We start from the raw sequence: 21,148 nt of genomic DNA, 5'->3' as shown, positions 1-21,148 counted from the left end.
TGTGAAATCACATCGCATGGCCCTTTTTTGTGGCGTGAGATGTGAGATGAGATGAGAGATATGCGATCTCAGTAGTTCATATGGTAAAACACCTAAAACAGCACCACTCTCCACGTCACACGAAGCGTGGCGAGCGCAGCAGAACGCGTCCTCAGACCTTTTCATACCCCCACTATCCACGCCGGCGTGGAGTTGATTTAATATTGTGTGGTGAGCACAGTGAGCCCGAAGCGTGGCGAGAGCAGCGAGGGGACGTGGAATACATGTAGAGTAATCCGCGTACCCTCGCCACGCTTCGGGCTCGCCAAACTATATAAAATCAACTCCACGCCGACGTGGATAGTGGGGGTATGAAAAGGTCGGAGGACACGTTCCGCCACCACTCGCCACGCTTCAGGGTGACGTGGAGAGTGGTGCTGTTTTAGGTGTTTTACCATATGAACTACTGAGATCGCATCTCATCTCACGCGATGTGCGATGTGATTTCACTCAGGGTGCAGTGAATAAATTAACTAAATTAACTACTGAGATCGCATCGCACGCATTGCAAGGCACACAAAGCCATGCATGCTATGTGCGATGCGATTTCACTTCGCATAATAGCCCACTAAGCAAATAGCTTAGTGGTCGCCCTGATAGGAAACAAGTACCGAATAAACATATTACAGTACAAAAAAGCTTTTCATAAAATACTGAGTGCATAGAGATATTAAAAGGGACACACATGGAAATGCTTGAATAAACAGGAAAGTCTTGAGTCTGTTTTTTGAAGGATTCTAGAGTGGAAGCCTCTCAAACTGTACAGGGAAACGAGTTCCATAAAGTTGGAGCAGAATGACTAAAAGTTTGAACCTCAGATGAATATTGGGAGATTCTAGGCACTGCTAATAGTCCTTCATATACAGATCATAATAATCAAGTAGGTGGAGGGAGTATAGAATGGACATTATGCTGTTGGAATAGGGCTGGTTGGTTAACAGCCTGGTAATGTAGCTGTGTTTTGTACCACCTAAAAGGCTCTACTGGGTATAGCTCTCCAAAAAGGCATGGATCTCAATAAGAGGTACTGCTCTTCGTATTAAAAAGGAAATGAGCAATGAAGCCATTGCCAACATTTTCCATGAATATTATTCTGATTTATATAATTTTAACCAATCAGATCGAGTTACGCATCAAAAAAGTCCCAGGGCCTGATGGCTTCCCTATAAAATATTATAAGATCTTTCAGGATCATTTGTTACCCATGCTACTGCAATCATGCAATGCGGTCTCATCTCAAACACAGTTTTCGTACAAATCTATCTTGGCTCACATTATGGTAATCCCTAAAGAAGGAAAAGACCCTCGCCTACCTGCTAGCTATAGGCCTATTTCCTTTCTTAATGTGAATCTAAAGATTTATGCTACACTTGTAGCAAATAGACTTAAAACATTGCTCCCGAGTCTCATTCCCTCAGACCAGGTAGGCTTTGTATCTTGCTGCAAGTCAAAGGATAACACGACTAAATAAGGCCATTGACTTAATATTCCATGCATAAAGTTCCCATGATCCACCAACAGACTGACATGGAGAAAGTGTTAAACAGGATAGACTGGGATTTTATGGAAGGAGTCTAAGGGAAATTGGGTTTGAGTCCAGGGCCGGCGGAACCCGCTCAGCAAGGGATGCAAAGCAGGGAGGCGCCAGCCAGCAGAGGCGCTCTCCCAGCTCTGCACCCTGCTCCTGTCAGCTGCCGCTGCCTGTGACACTGCCTGACAGACAGCGGCGTCGGCAACATGAAGTACCACCCTGCACGCGGGGAATGGTGAGCGTCGGAGGAGGCAGATTAAAGCTCCGTGGTTACTGCTAACTGCAGTACTGGCAGGAGCCACTAGATGCCCCCATCTCAGTGTGGAGCTGTGCATGAGAGAGATGGCTCGGTAGCCTACAGAGGAGCTGGCTGAGTGAGTTTGTTTTCATTTGTGTCTGTCTATATCTATTCTATCTATCTACCTATCTATTATCTCACTCAATCTATGTCAGTGTCTGTGTGTGTGTGTCTCTCTCTCTCTCCCCATATATCTTTATCCCTGTCTGTCTGTCTGTCTGTCTATCTATCTATCATCTCACTCTATCTATGTCAGTGTCTGTGTGTGTGTCTCTCTCTCTCTCTCTCTCCCCATATATCTTTATCCCTGTCTGTCTGTCTATCTATCTATCATCTCACTCTATCTATGTCAGTGTCTGTGTGTGTCTCTCTCTCTCTCTCTCCCCATATATCTTTATCCCTGTCTGTCTGTCTATCTATCTATCTATCATCTCACTCTATCTATGTCAGTGTCTGTGTGTGTGTGTGTGTGTGTGTGTGTGTGTGTGTGTGTCTCTCTCTCTCTCTCTCTCCCCATATATCTTTATCCCTGTCTGTCTGTCTATCTATCATCTCTCTCTCTCTGCCTAATATCTATCTCTGTATGTCTATCTGTCTAATATCTGTCAGTCTGTTTATTTATTTAACTTTCTGATGAACCCCCCTATACACGGTGCGATGTGCACCATGCATTTTAAACTATATTACTTTGCATCTATTTCAAAACGCATACAATGTGCTGCACGTTTTGAACTAGATGCAATGGTTCAAAAAGTACCTGCAGCACATACTTGTGCCATGTGATGTGCGGGGGAGCACGAATCTTGTCGCACCGTGTATGGGTGGCAATAGTGCTCAGTGATTTTAAAAAAAGGGGAAAACAGGAAGGTTATGTAAACAATTAAACAAATATTGGTGGTGATAAGACCTGTGCTGCCCGGATGCTAAAAATATACTCACATATATCTTAAGTAACTGAAATAAAATAGAAATATACTGTATAGTGCAATACAGTAAAGTAAAAAAAATGGACTGGTGAACACTATTGCAATCACCCTTAGCTAGGTGAAAATAGACCTTAAAGGTGTATCTTTTAGGAGATCCCTCTGGCAGTGTCTCCTATCATGTGGTTCCAATTCACGCCGTACATCAGATTGGGAAGAAACACCTTTAAGGCCTAATGGTGATAGGGCAATAGTATTCACCAGCCCACCTTTTTTTTACTTTACTGTATTGCACTATGTATTTCTGTTTTATTTCAGTTACTTAAGATATAGGAGTATATTGTTCCCATCCGGGCAGCACAAGTCTTATGTATACGATACACTGTGACACCTGGCAATGCATGTGGAATTATCACCACCAATATTTAAGGTTCATTGTTTGAAGTAACTTTCCTGTTTTCCCATTTTTGATAAATAAGTGAGCACTGGGAGGGAGTTCATGAGATTTTTGTATTTAGGATATATGTATTAGGTGAAACATACTCGATTTAGTGTATTGTAGCTGCTCCTGTGAGCGCACCTAGGTTTATCAACTTGTTATTTTTATTATTTATATATCTGCCTGTCTATATTCATCTATTTAATTTGGGAGTGGATTTACACACACACACACACACACACACACACACTACAGTTTTTGTTCCAAATACTTACACACAAACATTTGTCATCCATTGCAATCCTGGGGAAGGGTACTCTAACAAAAAAAAATCAAACGGGAAGAGGTACTCTAACAAAACCTTGTTTGGTAGCACAAATCAAGGGAGGGCTCAAAATTTCAGTTTGTGGAAGGGCGCAAAATTCTAGTTTGCAGGAGGGCGCCAGACACCCTAGCACCGGCCCTGTTTGAGTCCATAAAGTTTTAAGGTGCCCATACATGTTCCAATTACCTGGTACTTTTTGTGCTAAAATAGCATCGTTGTGCATGCATTGTGCATGCGATGCAATGCTATTTTAGCACAAAAAGTACCGGGTAATTGGTACGTGTATGGGCACCTTTAGCCTTATACAGAGCTCTGACAGGGCAGGTACAAGTACATGGTAGCCTTTCCAATTTGATCCACATTAATAATAGAAGGAGCCATGGATTCCACCTATTGCCATTGATTTTCATACTATTTATGGAGGCTTTAAGTGAATGCCCAATTGCAATATTTGGCCATTCACATTCCAAACAACATTGACCAATTGTTATCTCTAAATTTTATCCCTCTCTACGATTTATCAATATGGCTACCAATAAAATGCTCTTGATTAGGCTGTCTCCATATAATTAAGATGAATATCCTTTCTTGAATACTTTATTTATTCCATACCCTCAAAATATCTCTCGGACCTTTATGCTGTGCTGTGGGATTTTATATGGGGGCAGGAAACCCCAATTTAAGCATCAAATTTTAGCCAGACATAAATCACAGGGAGGTAGACAATGGCTCCTAATGTGTACATTTTATTATGCAACTATGTCTGCTATGGTAGGATTCTAGATTGGACATGTCACTCAGAAGACAGACAAGGGGTTCAATTGGAGTTGGTTTCCTCTGGATTACTTCAATATACTCCCTGGCTATCTGATGTGAACCACTCCTTACATCTGACAGTGGGTCCCACCTTACTTATATGGAAGAACATATGCATTTGCCTATACCTTACCATTAAGATATCTACTCTCACTCCCAAGCCCTTTTACTTGCCAGGTATGTCTGGCAGATCAAGTACACTTTGGTAAAGAGCAAATGTCACCAAGAACTATCAAATGTTCTCTGCTGGGGTAATACTGTATAACCCTTTGAGACACTGACTGAAGACCTGGAATTACAGTATCTAGTAAAGATCACTGGTTGTATCTCCAACTACTCCACTTTGCTGCATCCATGGGGGGCCTGACATATGTGCTAGGGAACCCACTCCATTTGAACATATATGCACTCAACAACACACCCTAACACACATTGGGGGAAATTTACTAAAGGAAATTTGTAAAAAATAGGTGTATTTGTATACAGAAATACACTTAGCACATCAATACGAATTGCCATATTTTCGGGATAGTAAATGTCAAAAATAAGTGTATTTCTGGATACAAATACACCTATTTTTTTACAAGTTTCCTTTAGTAAATTTCCCCCATTATCTCCAATATATACCAAATGCTGTTGACTGTTATTTTACCTACTGTTCCATTTTTTCCGGAGTCTTGGGATAGGTACTTGTCTCTCAAAGAATTGTAATTGACTTAGAATAAAATCACCCCACTAGTGTTTGTTCTAATAGTATGAAGGTAGTTGAGGCAAAGTTTAAATTGCTTTCCAGATGGTACAGGTTGAGTATCCCGTATCCGAGTATCCGTTATCCGAATTATTCCGAAAACCATACATTCCAGAAAGTGAATTTTTTTTTTTTTTTTTGCTAAAAACTCACTGGGGACATTTGTAACAGCACTACTGGTGACATGATATGTAACTGGCACTATATATGTGCAAGAAAATGATTGCTTGGCATTCAAATTCAATATCTGAGATAGTACACAAATTTTGTTTCATGTTTTGAAACCTTGTTTATTGAACAAATAAAATATATTTGTGTGTATTTTATGTGGTAATAAAATATATTTGTGTGTATTATGTGTTTATACAGCATACATGCAAGATACTTCAAAATACATAATTGAAATATTAAAATATTCCGAAATACGGAATAATCCGTTATCCAAAATTCTCCTGGTCCCGAGCATTTTGGATACGGGATACTCAACCTGTATAGTTGTCTGACTATTTTGCATGAATTCTATCCAGGAGCATCCTCTCTTTGCTGGAGGTGTGGTGGTGACCAAGGTTTGCTGATACATTTATGGCGTTATTGTCCTTTGTTGCTATAATCCAGCCCTGGCAGTTATACCGGTACATTGACTATTAGCTAACCCACTGACCATATGGAACTGGTGCAGCCAGCCCAGGCAGTTATACTGGTACATTGGCTATAAGCTAACCCACTGACCATATGGGTGCAAAGTCATACTGGTGCAAAGTCAAACGCATAGTTTTTTATATGGGTATAGATCAGTGGTGTCAAACTCATGGCCCTCCAGCTGTTGTGGAACTGCACGTCCCAGCATTCCCTGCCACAGTTTTAGCAATCCATTATATAAAATCTGTGGCAGGGCATGCTGGGACATGTACAACATCTTCATTAAAGGCCATAGTACCCAAACACTGACTTAAATTGGACAAATAGCCAAATGAATATGTAGTTGAGGTTATACTATCCTTGCTCTATATTGTTTTTCCACCACACTAAAAAAATCTTTTTATTATAATACACAATAATTTAAAATAATGCAGTTATTTATTTTTACACTTAAGAAATAACATACACCTGTAATAATAAAAAAAAAAAAAAAGAACAATTCATATACACTAATTAATTTCCTCAACGCAGAAGGTGGACAATAGCATTTATACTGTTAATCTAGTATTGTAAACTAGGCAGTACTTTTTATTAAGATTATTAGGTCACTACTCTGGTGAAACAAATAATGGTACTTGTTTCCTAGCACGGCGCTTGCGATCTTAATTGTATCCATCGGGTCCTAAAAAATCGCATTGATCGCATTGCATGCAATCAAATCGCATGCGATGCGATCGATGTGATTTTTAAAATTGGAACCAATGTAAAATGGTCCCTGAGACCCGATATTACATTGGACCCAATGTTAAATGCCCACCAGACCACAATTTTCATTGTATACCCACCCTGATGGGTCAAATGCCCCCATTGTTAACGCCACCCAGGGCTATTTTTCAGCAGGCTCCAGCAGGAACTGAGGCCCTTATTCTAGTTCACTCTGACAAAATATTTCTTAGATGGACAAAACCATGTGCACTGCAGGTGAGGCAGGTGTTACTTGTGCAGAGATAATTAGATTTGGGTGGGGTTTTACACCTGCCTCACCTGCAGTGCGCATGGTTTTGTCAGAAAGAGTGAACTAGAATAAGGGCCTCAGTTCCTGCTGGAGCCTGCTGAAAAATAGCCCTGACGCCACCCCACGATGAACGCCAACCCGAAGCGTGGCGAGCGCAGCGAACCCGTGAGGGGCGGCGGTACGCGTCCTCCGACCTTTTCATACCCCCACTATCCACGTTGGGGTGGAGCTGATCTTATATAGTTTGGCGAGCGCAGCGAGCCACAGAGCCCGAAGCGTGGCGAGCCCCGCGAGGGGACGCGCATTACTTCACAGGTATTAAGTGTGTATTAAGTTTGACAAAGCTGCCTGGAGCACCGAAACCGGTTAGGATTTTATCTCCACCAATTCCAAAACCACCTACAACAACAAAAGACCCTGTGAGTGCAGACCCGCTTGTTTACCATCCGGATCCCCGTCCAATTTGGATTACAAATATCTTGCAATAAGGTAGAGGTCGAGGACACCATCCCGCTATATTCCATCTAGCGGAGGGAGCCGGTGATTCGTGCCATCTTGGGCCGCTCCTGGACAGTACATCTGGTCCTCCCTCCCTATTGCCATATTGGGGACAATATTACAGTTCCGTTCGGACTTGTGGGACTCTCCTGGTCATACTCATTCCATGGTTTGGTTTGGTGAGATACGAACATTTATTTTAAACCGCTTTTAAAAATATCCATGTATTCTGGCTACATGTCTACTTCCCTTTTTTAGAATTAATAAATAATTGTACTAGATCTAACCAATCTTTTCATTCATTCATTCATTCATTTTTTACCAACACTCCACAGTTTACCATTTTTTATTTAGCGCTGCTTAAACCCCCTGTTTTTCATTATGTGTCCACTCGCCACACTATATAAAATCAACTCCACGCTGACGTGGATAGTGGGGGTATGAAAAGGTCGGAGGACACGTACCGCCGCACCTCGCGGGCTCGCTCGCCACGCTTCAGGTTGGCGTTCATCGTGGGGTGGCGTTAACAATGGGGGGGGGGGGGGGCATTTCACATACAAATTACCCATCAGGGTGAGTATACAATCAAAAATCGGGTGCATTGGCCCATTTAACATTGTTCCCTATGTAAATCAGGGTCCGTCACATTGGTCGCATTGTATGCCATTATAATAGCATACAATGGACCCGATTTTACATAGGAATTTAACACTGAGTACAATGCATTCAATGTTAAATCGCATTGGTCGCATCGCATGCCATTATAATGGCATGCGATGGACCCGATTTTTTAATTGTCGGAAAAAGGCTAAAAATAGCCCAAAATCGCGTTGGTCGGGTCCATCGCATACCTTAACTTAAGGTATGCGATGACCCACGACGGGCGCCATGCTAGGAAACAAGTACCCAAATATTCAACTGGTAACTCTGTATTAGTCTATATTAGTGCGTACAGGAGCTCTAATATATCATGTAAATTGTTTGGAAAGGGGTTTGATAGTATAGTCACCCAGGAGGTTTTCAATACGGGCCGGAGTATAATTCCATTGAGCAGGTGTGTGAGCTTACCCCGGCATAGGTACATTCCTGGATGGATGGATGGAGCAATCCACAGTGGTGTGCCATCAGTTGTCAGAGACTCTATCCTGAAACTGATGGGTGCACTCGTCCTGATTGTACAGCCGCTGACTTTCCAACTAGGGGACTTGGGCACACAGCTGATAAGCACCAGGGTTCGCTCACACACATGTGTTTCACATCCGATCCAAGGTCCCATGTCCATTGGAGTCGGAGGTCGGACTTGCTGCGCGAAGCATCTGTCAGATCGGACAGCCTCCAGCAGTGGTGAAAAGGACTGCATGCAATATATCACACATTATGTGATCCTGATGCCTGGGAAGCTCAGTTCATGGGAAATCTTATGCGACTTCTCCCTCCAAGAAGTCAAAGGGGTTTCCACTTGACATCTAACCACTTTCTCAACAATCTTTCCTAGAAAAGGAAGGCTTGAAACCAGTCTGTAGTTGTTCATGCAATCAGATCTAAAGCCCTGTACACACAGGGGAGATATATCGCTCAGCCATATATTGCAAGCAATATATGGCTGAGCAATATATTGCTCAGTTTCTCCTTTTCATCAGCGACCAGAGATGGTCGCTGATGAAAGGGAACCTCTGCCGGCGGTGCCGCAGAGGTAATCAGCTGGTCGCAGGAGCAAGCTCCTGCGACCAGCGATTAGAATGGGACTGAAAACGGAAGCGCGCACCCGGCGATTTATCGCCGGGGCACACTCCCATCACTGGCAATATGGTCGCCTGCGACCATATTTCCAGCTATTTCAGCCCCTATCGCCCCTGTGTGTACACAGGGCTTTAGGGCCTGATTCTGCAAAATTACAACTACCAGTGTTAGCCGGTGGGGGGGTGCCCGGCGGAGGGCAATGATGCCCGACACGCACACTCCCTGTGATGCAAACACAACATTTTTGTTGCCGTAAAGTGCAAGATGCAGAGAAGGGGAGTATGTAGTGTGTAAATGGAGTAAAAATGTAATTAATATAATTAAACGTAAATCATAGTATCAGTCTCCTTATTTAATAGCCACTCCTTGTATCAATTAAGAGAGAGAGCCACGTGCACACATAGGTACTTATGTAATATCTGGACTCCCGGTTTTCTTAGGAGACCGCGTCCCCTCGCCACGCTTCGGGCACGGTGGCTCGCTGCGCTCGCCACACTATATAAAATCAACTCCATGCGTAGTTGGATAGTAGGGGTATGAAAAAATGGGGTGCATTTAACATGGGAGTCCAGATAATACATAAGTACCCACACATACATACATTTATTTAAAATAAAGCAAACGGGCGCTCCATAGTGCAATTACCACACATAAAATAGGGTTTATTACATCAACAACGTCACCACAAGGTTGTTCATGTAATAAACCCTATTTTATGTGTGGTAATTGCACTATGGAGCGCCCGTTTGCTTTATGTTAGATACGCTACCCCTGTTGGATTCAGGCTACGGTCACAGACGGAGCAGCCGGATTTATAATTACCTAAAGTGCATTGGCTTAAATTGTCTTTCTGGATATGTTATCCGATAAATACTGCTAAAAGTTTTTTCTGGAACAATTTTTCATTGCTCAGACTGAAGTGTTATCTTTTAAGGATTTAACCCTTTGCGCACTGTTTTGTTACATACATACATACATACATACATACATACATACACAATTCCAGTCCCAATTATTGCCAGTTCTTCTCCAAAGGAATCTGCTAAGAGGCCTAGAAATCAATGTACCCCTGGTTAGACGTCTATAACAACAAGCATTGTTACAAATCCTGTTTGTTGTTGTTATTGAAACATTATTACTCTCAGCATATATAACACTGGCTCTGAGGTCAGTACTCACTGTGCCATGGCATAAAGCAGCTTTCTCTGTGCAGGTAAACCGGCCAAGTCCCTAATTCCATTTTATATGCACTGCAGGTGAGAATTTAGAACACAATTGAAGTGAATAATGATTTATTCAAGTGGGCGCGTTAGGCTGAAGGTGTAATGCATCTATTTCATGGAAATAGAGGTATATAAATAATTGCAAGTCAATTTTTGCAAAACTACTGTATCCAAAATGACAATGTGTAAATTCCCAATGGCAATGATATAACATAAACATATACATAGAGTTCTAAATACTTCAATATTACATTAAGGGGGTTATTCAAACCTGATTGCTGGGCTGCTAATTAGCAGAGCCCTGCAATCAGGTAATCACCGCACAGACAGAGTGACATCCTATCGCAGCCCTGCAATTAGCTGTAAATCCATTCGCAAACCGCTCATCATCAAATGAGTTATCCAGTGTATCAGTCTGTGCGTAGCCCAGGACTTACTCAGCTGTGCAATAGAAACAGGCTGATCAGGGCCAGAGCGGACGTCACATGACTTCCCTTCAAATACCTAGGCATGTCTGCATTTTCCATGACACTCCCAGAAAATGGGCGGTTATAAACCCCAAATGCCGGCCTTATGTCAATAAAATAAGCAGCAGGATGGCTTTGCACAGGTGTGGTATAAATGGGCGACAGTCGGGATTCCGACAGTCATTTCTCCGACTGCACAGTGAGGGGAGCGCAATGAAGCCCCTTGCGGGCTCGCTGCGCTCACCACGCTGCGGGCACGGTGGCGAGCTGCGCTCGCCACCTATTTTATTCTCCCTTTATGGGGGTTGTGGACCCCCACCAGGGAGCAGTCGGGATTCCGACGTTGGAGGAATGACTGTCGGAATCCCCACTGTCGGGGAGCCGTCCAGCACCCCTTTGCACATGTATACTACAAGCCATAAGCATGAGCAGTCATTTGATTATAGTACAGCCAACAAATGTGCAGCTGTGCGATCAGGTCTGAATAATCCCCAAGGCTTAATACCATTGCAATTTCAGGCGGAGGGGGCAAAAGGAGTCAAATCCCTTGGCACCCCCTCTATGAGAAGGCCCCCTGAACCATAGCATCCGCATGCAGCGACTGACAGCAATCACACACTGACAGCGCCTCTGCCACTGACCACTGTATGCTGGGCTGCTAGTGGCCATCCTCGGGACATGAAGTGACTGTGCAGACTCAGGGCCTTATTCAGATTGATGGTCTCCCCTGCGTGTTTGTGCAGGGGAACAATTTTTTGCATCTGTGCATAGTCAGTTATGTGCATGTGCAGCCGCTGCGTCAGCAGATGTCAGCTGCCTGCCCGCTTACTGTAGGGTCACTCGCAGATTTAAGACACCAAAGAGGTGTCTTAGATTTGCAAGCACTTGAAAAATCATTCGATGGTCATTAACTATAAGGAATTTGTGCCCGCACGCAACACTGCGAATGGATTATTATGCAAATCATCCATTTGCATTACTGCAGGGAATTGCACCATGCGTGGGGGGACGGGCGGCCGTGCGGGTGGCGACTGGGGGACACGCAAGGCTACGAGATTTGCAGTGGTATATACTAAGCATTGCATCCGCAATACCATACATTCCTCCTCTTATTGGATACATACCAGTGTAAATAAAGCCAGTATCAGTGCCTAATTAACCAATAAAGTGATTGGGTGCCAGGACTGGGGTTAGTGTTCACTGTAGGGGGGGTGGGAGGGGGCTTGAAGGTGACAGCCGAAGAATTAAAATAAGACCTAATTTATTCCATACTTCTTAGCTATCACCGGTCCTGGTGTACTGTGGGGGTAAAGTTCTTAAGGAGATTGGCAGATGGTTGTGCCAATGTAACTTACTAGTGGAACCATAACTTTGGGTACATTGTGCTTCACCATCAGCAAGGCAGCCTAAAGCCAAAGTCTCCTTCACATGTGTCACAAGCATTAGATCATACATGCCAGTTGTATAACCTTCATTACATGCACATGGGCAGTATGGCTGGCAGGTCCCTGATTGCTCATGCATGTGTATGTTGGCTGCTATGTGTGGCTCCAGCTTTAGGGTTAAGGACCCCATACATTAGACCGACTTGTCCTAGGGACGACTTGTCCCTGATTTCCCCCTGCAGCTCCCCGAGAGGGGGACACACAATTAGACACTTGATGTGCCAAGTGTTGCATATGATAAATCGCATGGATTTATCAGATGCAGTCCCCGGGGAGCGGCAGGAGGAGGGAGCCTTGAGACTGGCAGGGGGAGCTGTTGTTGAGAGTCGGGCAGGGGAGGAAGCCATGCGGGGGATGGCAGCGGGCAGGGGGTGCCGGCTAATAGAGAGCCAGGCTGAGGGAACAGGGGGAGGTGGCATAGGGAGCCGGGCAGATAAGGAAGCTGTTGCCCTCAGACTCAGGGTGCCAGCGGGAGCAGGGCGCCGGGCAGGAGAAGACGCTGGCTGCCGGGCAGCGGTGGGAGTAGCAGAGCACTTGAAAAGAAAAAAGCCCATACAGATGAATGGGCAGCCACTGATTGGCTGAGACCTCTCTCATCCAATCAAAGGCGTCCTATGGCATCTGACCTCCCGACTCTGATCCGATGCGCATGGGACGGCGCATTGGGTCGGACAGGATATCTACAAGTGCGATTTGGGCCGATTCGGGTGAAATCGTGCCCAAATCGCATAGTGTATGGGGGCCTTTACAGTTATGCAGAAGGCAGTGGTTAAGCTTAGGTTGTGGGAAAGGGGAGGTTAGGTTTAGGCACTAGGGTGAGAGGTAGAGATTGGGATATTGGGAGAAATACTAACATGGACTCTGCAGCATCTGAAGTTCACATGGCTGCCTGGACCCAGAAGAAGAGGGTTGGGATCGTCTGGTCTACAGCATGTCGGTTGACAAGCATTAGGTCAACACCGTTAGGTTGACATGGTTCTAGGTCGACATGGGACAAGGTCGACAGTGTCTAGGTTGACAGTCAAAAGGTCGACATGGGGTTTTTCACTGTTTTTGTACTCGAATGTCGACAGTCGACATGGACACAGTTTCCAGTGCACCGCATCGCTCGCTATGCTTCAGATCTTCTATACCACTGACACCGGCTGCAGCAGTTCTTATTCCATGCAGTTTCTCTATATGAACCTGGCCTTTGAGGAAGCGGCTGTGTGTGTGACAATGCAGCCTCTTCACTGGCACATCCATGACACTACCTTTTAAAGTTCACTATCCGGGAATGCTCACTACATTGCCAATCCATTTCTGATCTCATCTGTGCAGTGGGCATCAGCAGATAGTGCATACACCTAGGATAATGTATGCGCCTTCGTTTCCTGAAGTATGTAATACAGTAGTTCAACTACATGAACATTGGGATTACGTGTGATCTAGGCCTGACTCAGGATCCCCCATATTCCTCCAAGATACAGTATGATGATAATAATAAATAAAATCATTCATCATCTTCCCTGAAAGTTAAATGTGGATATTCATATGCAGAACAAACTGCGTACTGTTACACATAAAAGAGAATAATACTTCCACCTCTACATCAGGCACAACATCTTCCTATTCTCTCCTATATCATAAAGCAGGAAATGTTCTCCTCAGGCCACAGAGCGGAGATGTGCAGACATGTGGCTTGGGTTATATTGATTGGTTAGTGTGTGGTCCAAACAGAAGCTTTAACTGCCTAATTTAGTACAGTGCTTATTTCACATTAATGACTTCACTCTGCCCTACAAAATGAGTATCTTCAGGTCATGTCCAATTACTTTGAAAACATTTGGAGCTGCTTCACCTTGGGACAAATATGTCGGCTGATCAAATCACATTTAAGCAAAGTCCAATAAAATCGATAATATATTACTGAATTTTATCAGGTAATTTAGAAGTATACCGCACAATAATCTTTTCACAATTATCCAACAAAATATATTCAAACATCTCCTACCATTTCTTTAGCATTGTATATTACCATCTGAAGCAATTTATCAAATTACTAGTTATTTATTTATTAACAGTTTCTTATATGGCGCACACAGATTCCGCAGCGCTTTACAGAGTATAGTTGAACATTCACACCAGTGTAGCTTACAATCTAGATTCCCTGCCACATGTTCATGCACACACAGACAATTCTAGGGTTAATTTTTTGTTGGAAGCCAAATAACCTACCAGGATTGTGGGAGGAAATCGGAGTAACCGGGGTAAACCCACGCAAGTACAGGGAGAATATACAAACTCTGCACAGTTAGAGCCATGGTGGGAATCGAATCCATGACCTCACTGCTGTGAGGCAGTAATGCTAACCATTACACCATCCGTACTGCCGTTTGTAATGTCAGTGCTGGGAGCTGTGAGCGCTCGAATGGAGCAACACTCAATTGCTCCGTCAGGAGCCCTCTAGTGGCCACCGGCATGCAAAACACTTGACCTCCCCAAAGAGGTGAGGAGCAGCATTAGCCTTTTATTATATAGAAAGGGATGTTTAATTAATGAATTAATGTTCAGCATATCAGTACATGCTCTTATAACGCATGCATAAAACATATTAGTACATGCTCCTGTCACACATATAGAGCAGGTCAGTATGCGCTCCTGTCACATATTCATAAACCATATTAGTACACGCTCCTGTCACACATATACAGCATGTCAGTACACACTCCTGTCACACATATATACAGCATGTCAGTACACACTCCTGTCACACATATATACAGCATGTCAGTACACACTCCTGTCACACATATATACAGCATGTCAGTACACACTCCTGTCACACATATATACAGCATGTCAGTACACACTCCTGTCACACATATACAGCATGTCAGTACACACTCCTGTCACACATATATACAGCATGTCAGTACACACCTGTCACACATATATACAGCATGTCAGTACACACTCCTGTCACACATATATACAGCATGTCAGTACACGCTCCTGTCACACATATACACAGCATGTCAGTACACGCTCCTGTCACACATATACACAGCATGTCAGTACACACTCCTGTCACACATATATACAGCATGTCAGTACACACTCCTGTCACATATATATACAGCATGTCAGTACACACTCCTGTCACACATATATACAGCATGTCAGTACACACTCCTGTCACACATATATACAGCATGTCAGTACACACTCCTGTCACACATATATACAGCATGTCAGTACACACTCCTGTCACACATATATACAGCATGTCAGTACACACTCCTGTCACACATATATATACAGCATGTCAGTACACACTCCTGTCACACATATACACAGCATGTCAGTACACACTCCTGTCACACATATACACAGCATGTCAGTACACACTCCTGTCACACATATACACAGCATGTCAGTACACGCTCCTGTTACACATATATACAGCATGTCAGTACACTCCTGTCACATATATATATACAGCATGTCAGTACACACTCCTGTCACACATATATACAGCATGTCAGTACACGCTAGTGTCACACATATATACAGCATGTCAGTACACGCTCCTGTCACACATATATACAGCATGTCAGTACACGCTCCTGTCACACATATACAGCATGTCAGTACACACTCCTGTCACACATATATACAGCATGTCAGTACACACTCCTGTCACACATATATATACAGCATGTCAGTACACGCTCCTGTCACACATATACACAGCATGTCAGTACACGCTCCTGTCACACATATACACAGCATGTCAGTACACACTCCGGTCACACATATATACAGCATGTCAGTACACACTCCGGTCACACATATACACAGCATGTCAGTACACGCTCCTGTCAATCATATACACAGCATGTCAGTACATGCTCCGGTCACACATATACACAGCATGTCAGTACACACTCCGGTCACACATATATACAGCATGTCAGCATACACTCCTGTCACACATATACAGCATGTCAGTACACACTCCGGTCACACAGAAATATAGCATACATACCTCCCTGTTGTCCCAATCTTGGATCTGATTCAGATTCATTTGCAGTTTTACGAAAAACTGCAAAACTGTACCCGACTGCTCTGACATGCGTGGGGCTGCCCAGCATGCCGGGTCACTCACTGCAATGTGATTGCAAAATATTTGTAATCACATTGCAGCCCTCTGCCTGCTCAACATATCTGCAAAGACAGGAACAGGGCCGCCATGTTTTGGCTCACAGCTCCTGCGTGTGATGTCACACAGCCGCCACAAACAGCTCAGAAAATGAAGTGGACATGCCTCCATTGTCCAGTCCGTACCCACCCAATCATACTTGCCTACCTGACCCTCTCCATGAGGGAGAAAATGCTGTGTTCCTGGACTTCCCTGGTAATGTATGATTGCCATCACCTGTGGGGAGCTAGGTAATTGATAAGAAAGATGTTTCACTACAGGTGGTGGCAATCATACATTACCACGGAAGTCCAGGAACAGAGCATTTTCTCCCTGAAGGAGAGGGTCAGGTAGGCAACCATGACCCAATGCTGCTTCGCTGATTACCCAATGCTGCAATGTAAGCATATGCGCTACGTCGCGTGCGCTTGTACAGAATAGCAAAAATCACCAAGTAATGACTTTTACTTTTCAGAGTTCAATAAGTGCCTTGTACCAGCCCCCACACTAGGTGCAGATTCTCTATCAGAGTATGGCCTCCAATGTTAGAAATTAAGCATCTAAGTTTGCAACTTATTCAGTGATAGGCCTGTGACACACCCATAGGTGCCCATACACTAGTAAGATTTATCTTCAGATCTGGCTGGTTGGAGCAAAAACATGGTTATGGAGGAGTCACAGTTTGTCTGTTTTCCAGCATTTCCAAGCAAATGGTCAACTGTCATTTGCTCTCATCCATAACCAGGTTTTTGTTCCAACCAGACAGATCTGCAGATAAATCTGCGTGTGTATGGCCACCTAAGATGGACCCTGTTTGTGCATCTGAACAGTAACTTCTCATTTACTGCCCAGAAACTCACACTACTACACACAGGTATCACACCTGCACAGTACATCAGTGCACACCTCTTAATGTGCGTACACAAGGGGGAGATATATTGCTCAGTTTCTCCTTTTCATCAGCGACCAGAGATGGTCGCTGATGAAAGAGAACCTCTGGCGGGTGGTGCCGCAGAGGTAATCAGCGATTAGAATGGGGCTGAAAACGGGAGCGCAAACCCGGCGATTTATCGCCGGGGCACACTCCCATCACTGGCAATATGGTCACCAGCGACCATATTCCCAGCGATTTCAGCCCCTATCGCCCCCGTGTGCTTTACAGCTGCACAGTATTTCAGTCACATTTATCACATATGCACAGTATAAAAGGACACACCCCCTCACACCTGCACGGTATATCAGCACACACACACACACACACACACTTCTCACACCTGCACAGTATATAGCAGTGGTCAGGGAACTCGGTCCTCATTACCCAACGCAGTGCATATTTTGCAGGTCTCCTCACAGAATCACAAGTGAAATAATTAACTCCACCTGCGGACCTTATAACATGTGTATGTGAGTAATTAGTACACCTGTGCACCTGCTGGGTTACCAGCAAAACATGCACTGTGTGGGGTAATGAGGACCGAGTTCCCTGACCACTAGTATATAGCATACTTCCCAACATGACCCTCTCCAGAAGGGACACAATGCTCTGTTTCTGGACTTCCCTCTGAATGAATAACTGTATCACCTGTGTTGAAAAACACCTTTCTTATCAATTACCCTGTTCAACACAGGTGATGGCAATTATACATTCAAAGAAAAGTCCAGAAACAGAGCATTGTGTCCCTCCTGGAGAGGGTCATGTTGGGAGGTATGATACAGTACACAAATTTATCACATGTGCACAGTATATCAGTACACACCTGCATAGTATATCAGTACACACACCTGCACAGTATATTGGTACACATTTATCACATCTGCACAGTACATACTTGCCTACCTGACCCTCTCCATGCGGGAGAAAATGCTCTGCTCCTGGAATTCCCTGGTAATGTATGATTGCCAGCACCTGTGGTGAAACACCTTTACCTAGCTCCCCACAGGTGATGGCAATCCTACATTACCAGGGAAGTCGAGGAACAGAGCATTTTCTCCCGCATGGAGAGGGTCAGGTAGGCAAGTATGGCACAGTATAACAGGACACACACTCACACAGTGGGCCTAATTCTGGTTCACTTGCAAAAGCAAATTCTCTTGGCAGGTGCACTGCAGGTGGGGCAGATGTAATGTGCAGAGAGAGATAGATTCGGGTGAAATTTTGTTTCTGTGCAGAGTAAATACTGGTTGCTTTATTCTTAAACAGCAATATAGATATCAGTTTAAAGTACAAACCCTACCCAAATGTTACTCTCTCTGCACATGTTACATTTGCCCCACCTGCAGTGAACCAGAATCAGGCCCAGTATATTAGCGCGCGCACACACACACACCTGCACATTATATCAGTACACACATTTAAAACATACCTCCCAACATGACCCATGCAAGGAGGGACACTCTCACACCTGCTCAATATATTTGACACACTCAGCTTCCACACAATTACAGACAATGTAGCAGCTATTCACACATTCACAGAAAAGCAGTGCAACCACAACAGAAACAGTTAAACATAAACTCTCCCATACATGTACTATGTAGGCAAACACTCTATGTACACACAGTCTGGGTATATCAGCAGTTCCATGCATACACACCCCTCACACATGTACAGTATATCAGTGTATACTCAGCTCTTGCACACACATAGTATATAAATAAAAACATATAAAATGTATGTACAGTATACCAGTACGCATATTTCTAAAGTATACATAGATAAAGAATTTAACAAAGTTCCATTTAAATACAGGGCATCAATGAACATACTACTCTTAAAATATATACATATAACAAATATAATTTTACATGTGCAATGTAATCTTTCCACATATACAGTTTTGTCAATACACATCTAAAAATCATTGAGTGTAAAAGTGTCCATACAGATTACACAGTGTATCGTATAATTAAACCTTTTACTATAATCCAGACATTTGCAACGGACATGTACTTCTTAAATACAGTAAACATTATAAAAGCACAATTCCTTACGATTTGCTCATAGAAAAAAAAATCTTATCTATGGACAACATATTAATTGTACATACACCAAAAGCTGCATATTGAAATTATAAATATACATAGCATGCACAGAATTTGACAAACTAACAGGTCACATATAGACTCTGAACATAATAACAGAAATATGTTACGGTATATAATACACATTTTATACATTGATATAACCATATATTGGAATATTCAGTTATCACAGTCCATTAACCCTTTTACTGTATACCAATTGTAAGCAGACACATTTCACCTATGCAAAGTCACGCAATGTTCCACATTATTAGAACACGTGACCTACACGTATAGACACTATATCAGCATTTCTCATTTAAATCAAAGGTATATACATCCCATAAGGATGCAGCATTTTAAACAATAGGGTTCTCCTGTAAAAGGCAGAGGATGCCTCAGATACATCTAAAGATCTATTATGACACATACATAGAAAAGGACAGAGTATTTTGTAAGTTACAAAAATAACAAATGTACATTAGTAAGCAGCACACATATGTATTTTATAGCAGGAAATACGTCTCTTACAGAGGAGGCAACTCTCAAAGTCAATATGCAAGAAATCCACACCATTTATATGTACATTCTCCTAGAGCACAAATTGTCAATATACAGTATATACAGTAGCATCGGTCCCCTCTTATCACACACACAATTTCTCCATCCACAGAATATGGCATGACACCCACCTTACACAGGTACATTCCATATTAGATCATCATACAAATACAGTACAACAAACCAGACAACGGTACGTCTGTGGTTCATGTTCTTCACGTGGATCCAGCACATCAAGCGATCAATCACGCGTATCTTTCCTCATCACTCAGTTACATTACATATATATACACACACACAGGTAATGCAATAGTTCCGAGGAGCACGTACCGGGACTGAGCTGCTCGCTGTGACTCAGAGATTAGGTGACAGCCCTATTCCTCGGGGGCATAGGATGCCCCATACTCTCACCCAGAGACCTGCCCGTACCTTCCTGCCCGGCCGTGCTCTGCGCTCTGCCAGCTGGCTGTGTGGCTGCATTGTTCCCAGCGAGAGCACCGGGCTCTATTACACCTACAGCAATTGCGCCACCTGCCGTCAGTCCAGGGACATTGCAGGCTTTATAACAGTGCTAAGCAACGAGAGTTTTAACTATTTCAAAGCCCATAACACAAAATAAAAACACCGGATTTCAGGGGTGCCTCGCCTGGCTCGCTTTGTATTATATAATATAACACATGTGCTGCAATAGTTGTTGTGTGGCAGCAGTGTGTTGCCACTCAATAGCCACATATTGCATGTTCTACATTCAATTACGTAGATGTGAGGGTTAACACCCCCCAACCCCCCAGACACAACTTCACTTACAGGTATAACAGTGCACATAGAGTCCCCATCATTTCAGTGATCCTTTCCCCCCACCCGTCCTCAGATTACAGGCAGCTACTGTATATAGCAGTAGAGCAGCACGCCAGAGCTATGGATGTGGGTATAAATAACATATCCCTCTCCCTGCTAATGTGCAGCAAAAGGTGTGAGGGAGAGGTGAGATCCGCACGCATCCACATCAGCCATAAAAATATAGGGCTCATTAGCATTTCTCCCATCTCCCCGCCGACTGAGCTGTGTGTGTGTGTGTGTGTGTGTGTGTGTGTGTGTATGTATTTGTGTGCTGTGTGTACTGTGTATGTGTGTACCGTGCGTGGAACTGCAGGAGGGGATAGAGATAGATGGGGAAGCTTTGTCTATGGGGGTTATTCAGACCTGATCGAAACCCTGTGATTTTGCAAGGCGGCTG

General features: G+C 43.6%; 1 protein-coding gene across 1 annotated transcript in view; it reads right to left on the bottom strand.

Annotated features, from left to right (window-relative positions):
* Positions 1–20,634, bottom strand: part of MGAT5B (alpha-1,6-mannosylglycoprotein 6-beta-N-acetylglucosaminyltransferase B) — a 110,939-nt gene extending 90,305 nt beyond the window's left edge. The window contains exon 1 of the mRNA XM_083147861.1: positions 20,242–20,634. The gene's annotated coding sequence lies outside the window, so the exon portion shown is untranslated. The remainder of the gene's footprint in view (positions 1–20,241) is intronic.
* Positions 20,635–21,148: the final 514 nt, after the last annotated feature.

The sequence above is a fragment of the Crinia signifera genome, chromosome 6 (genome assembly GCF_055691185.1).
Source record: "Crinia signifera chromosome 6, ASM5569118v1, whole genome shotgun sequence".
NCBI lineage: Eukaryota > Metazoa > Chordata > Amphibia > Anura > Myobatrachidae > Crinia > Crinia signifera.
This window is presented reverse-complemented; position numbering and strand designations above follow the sequence as displayed.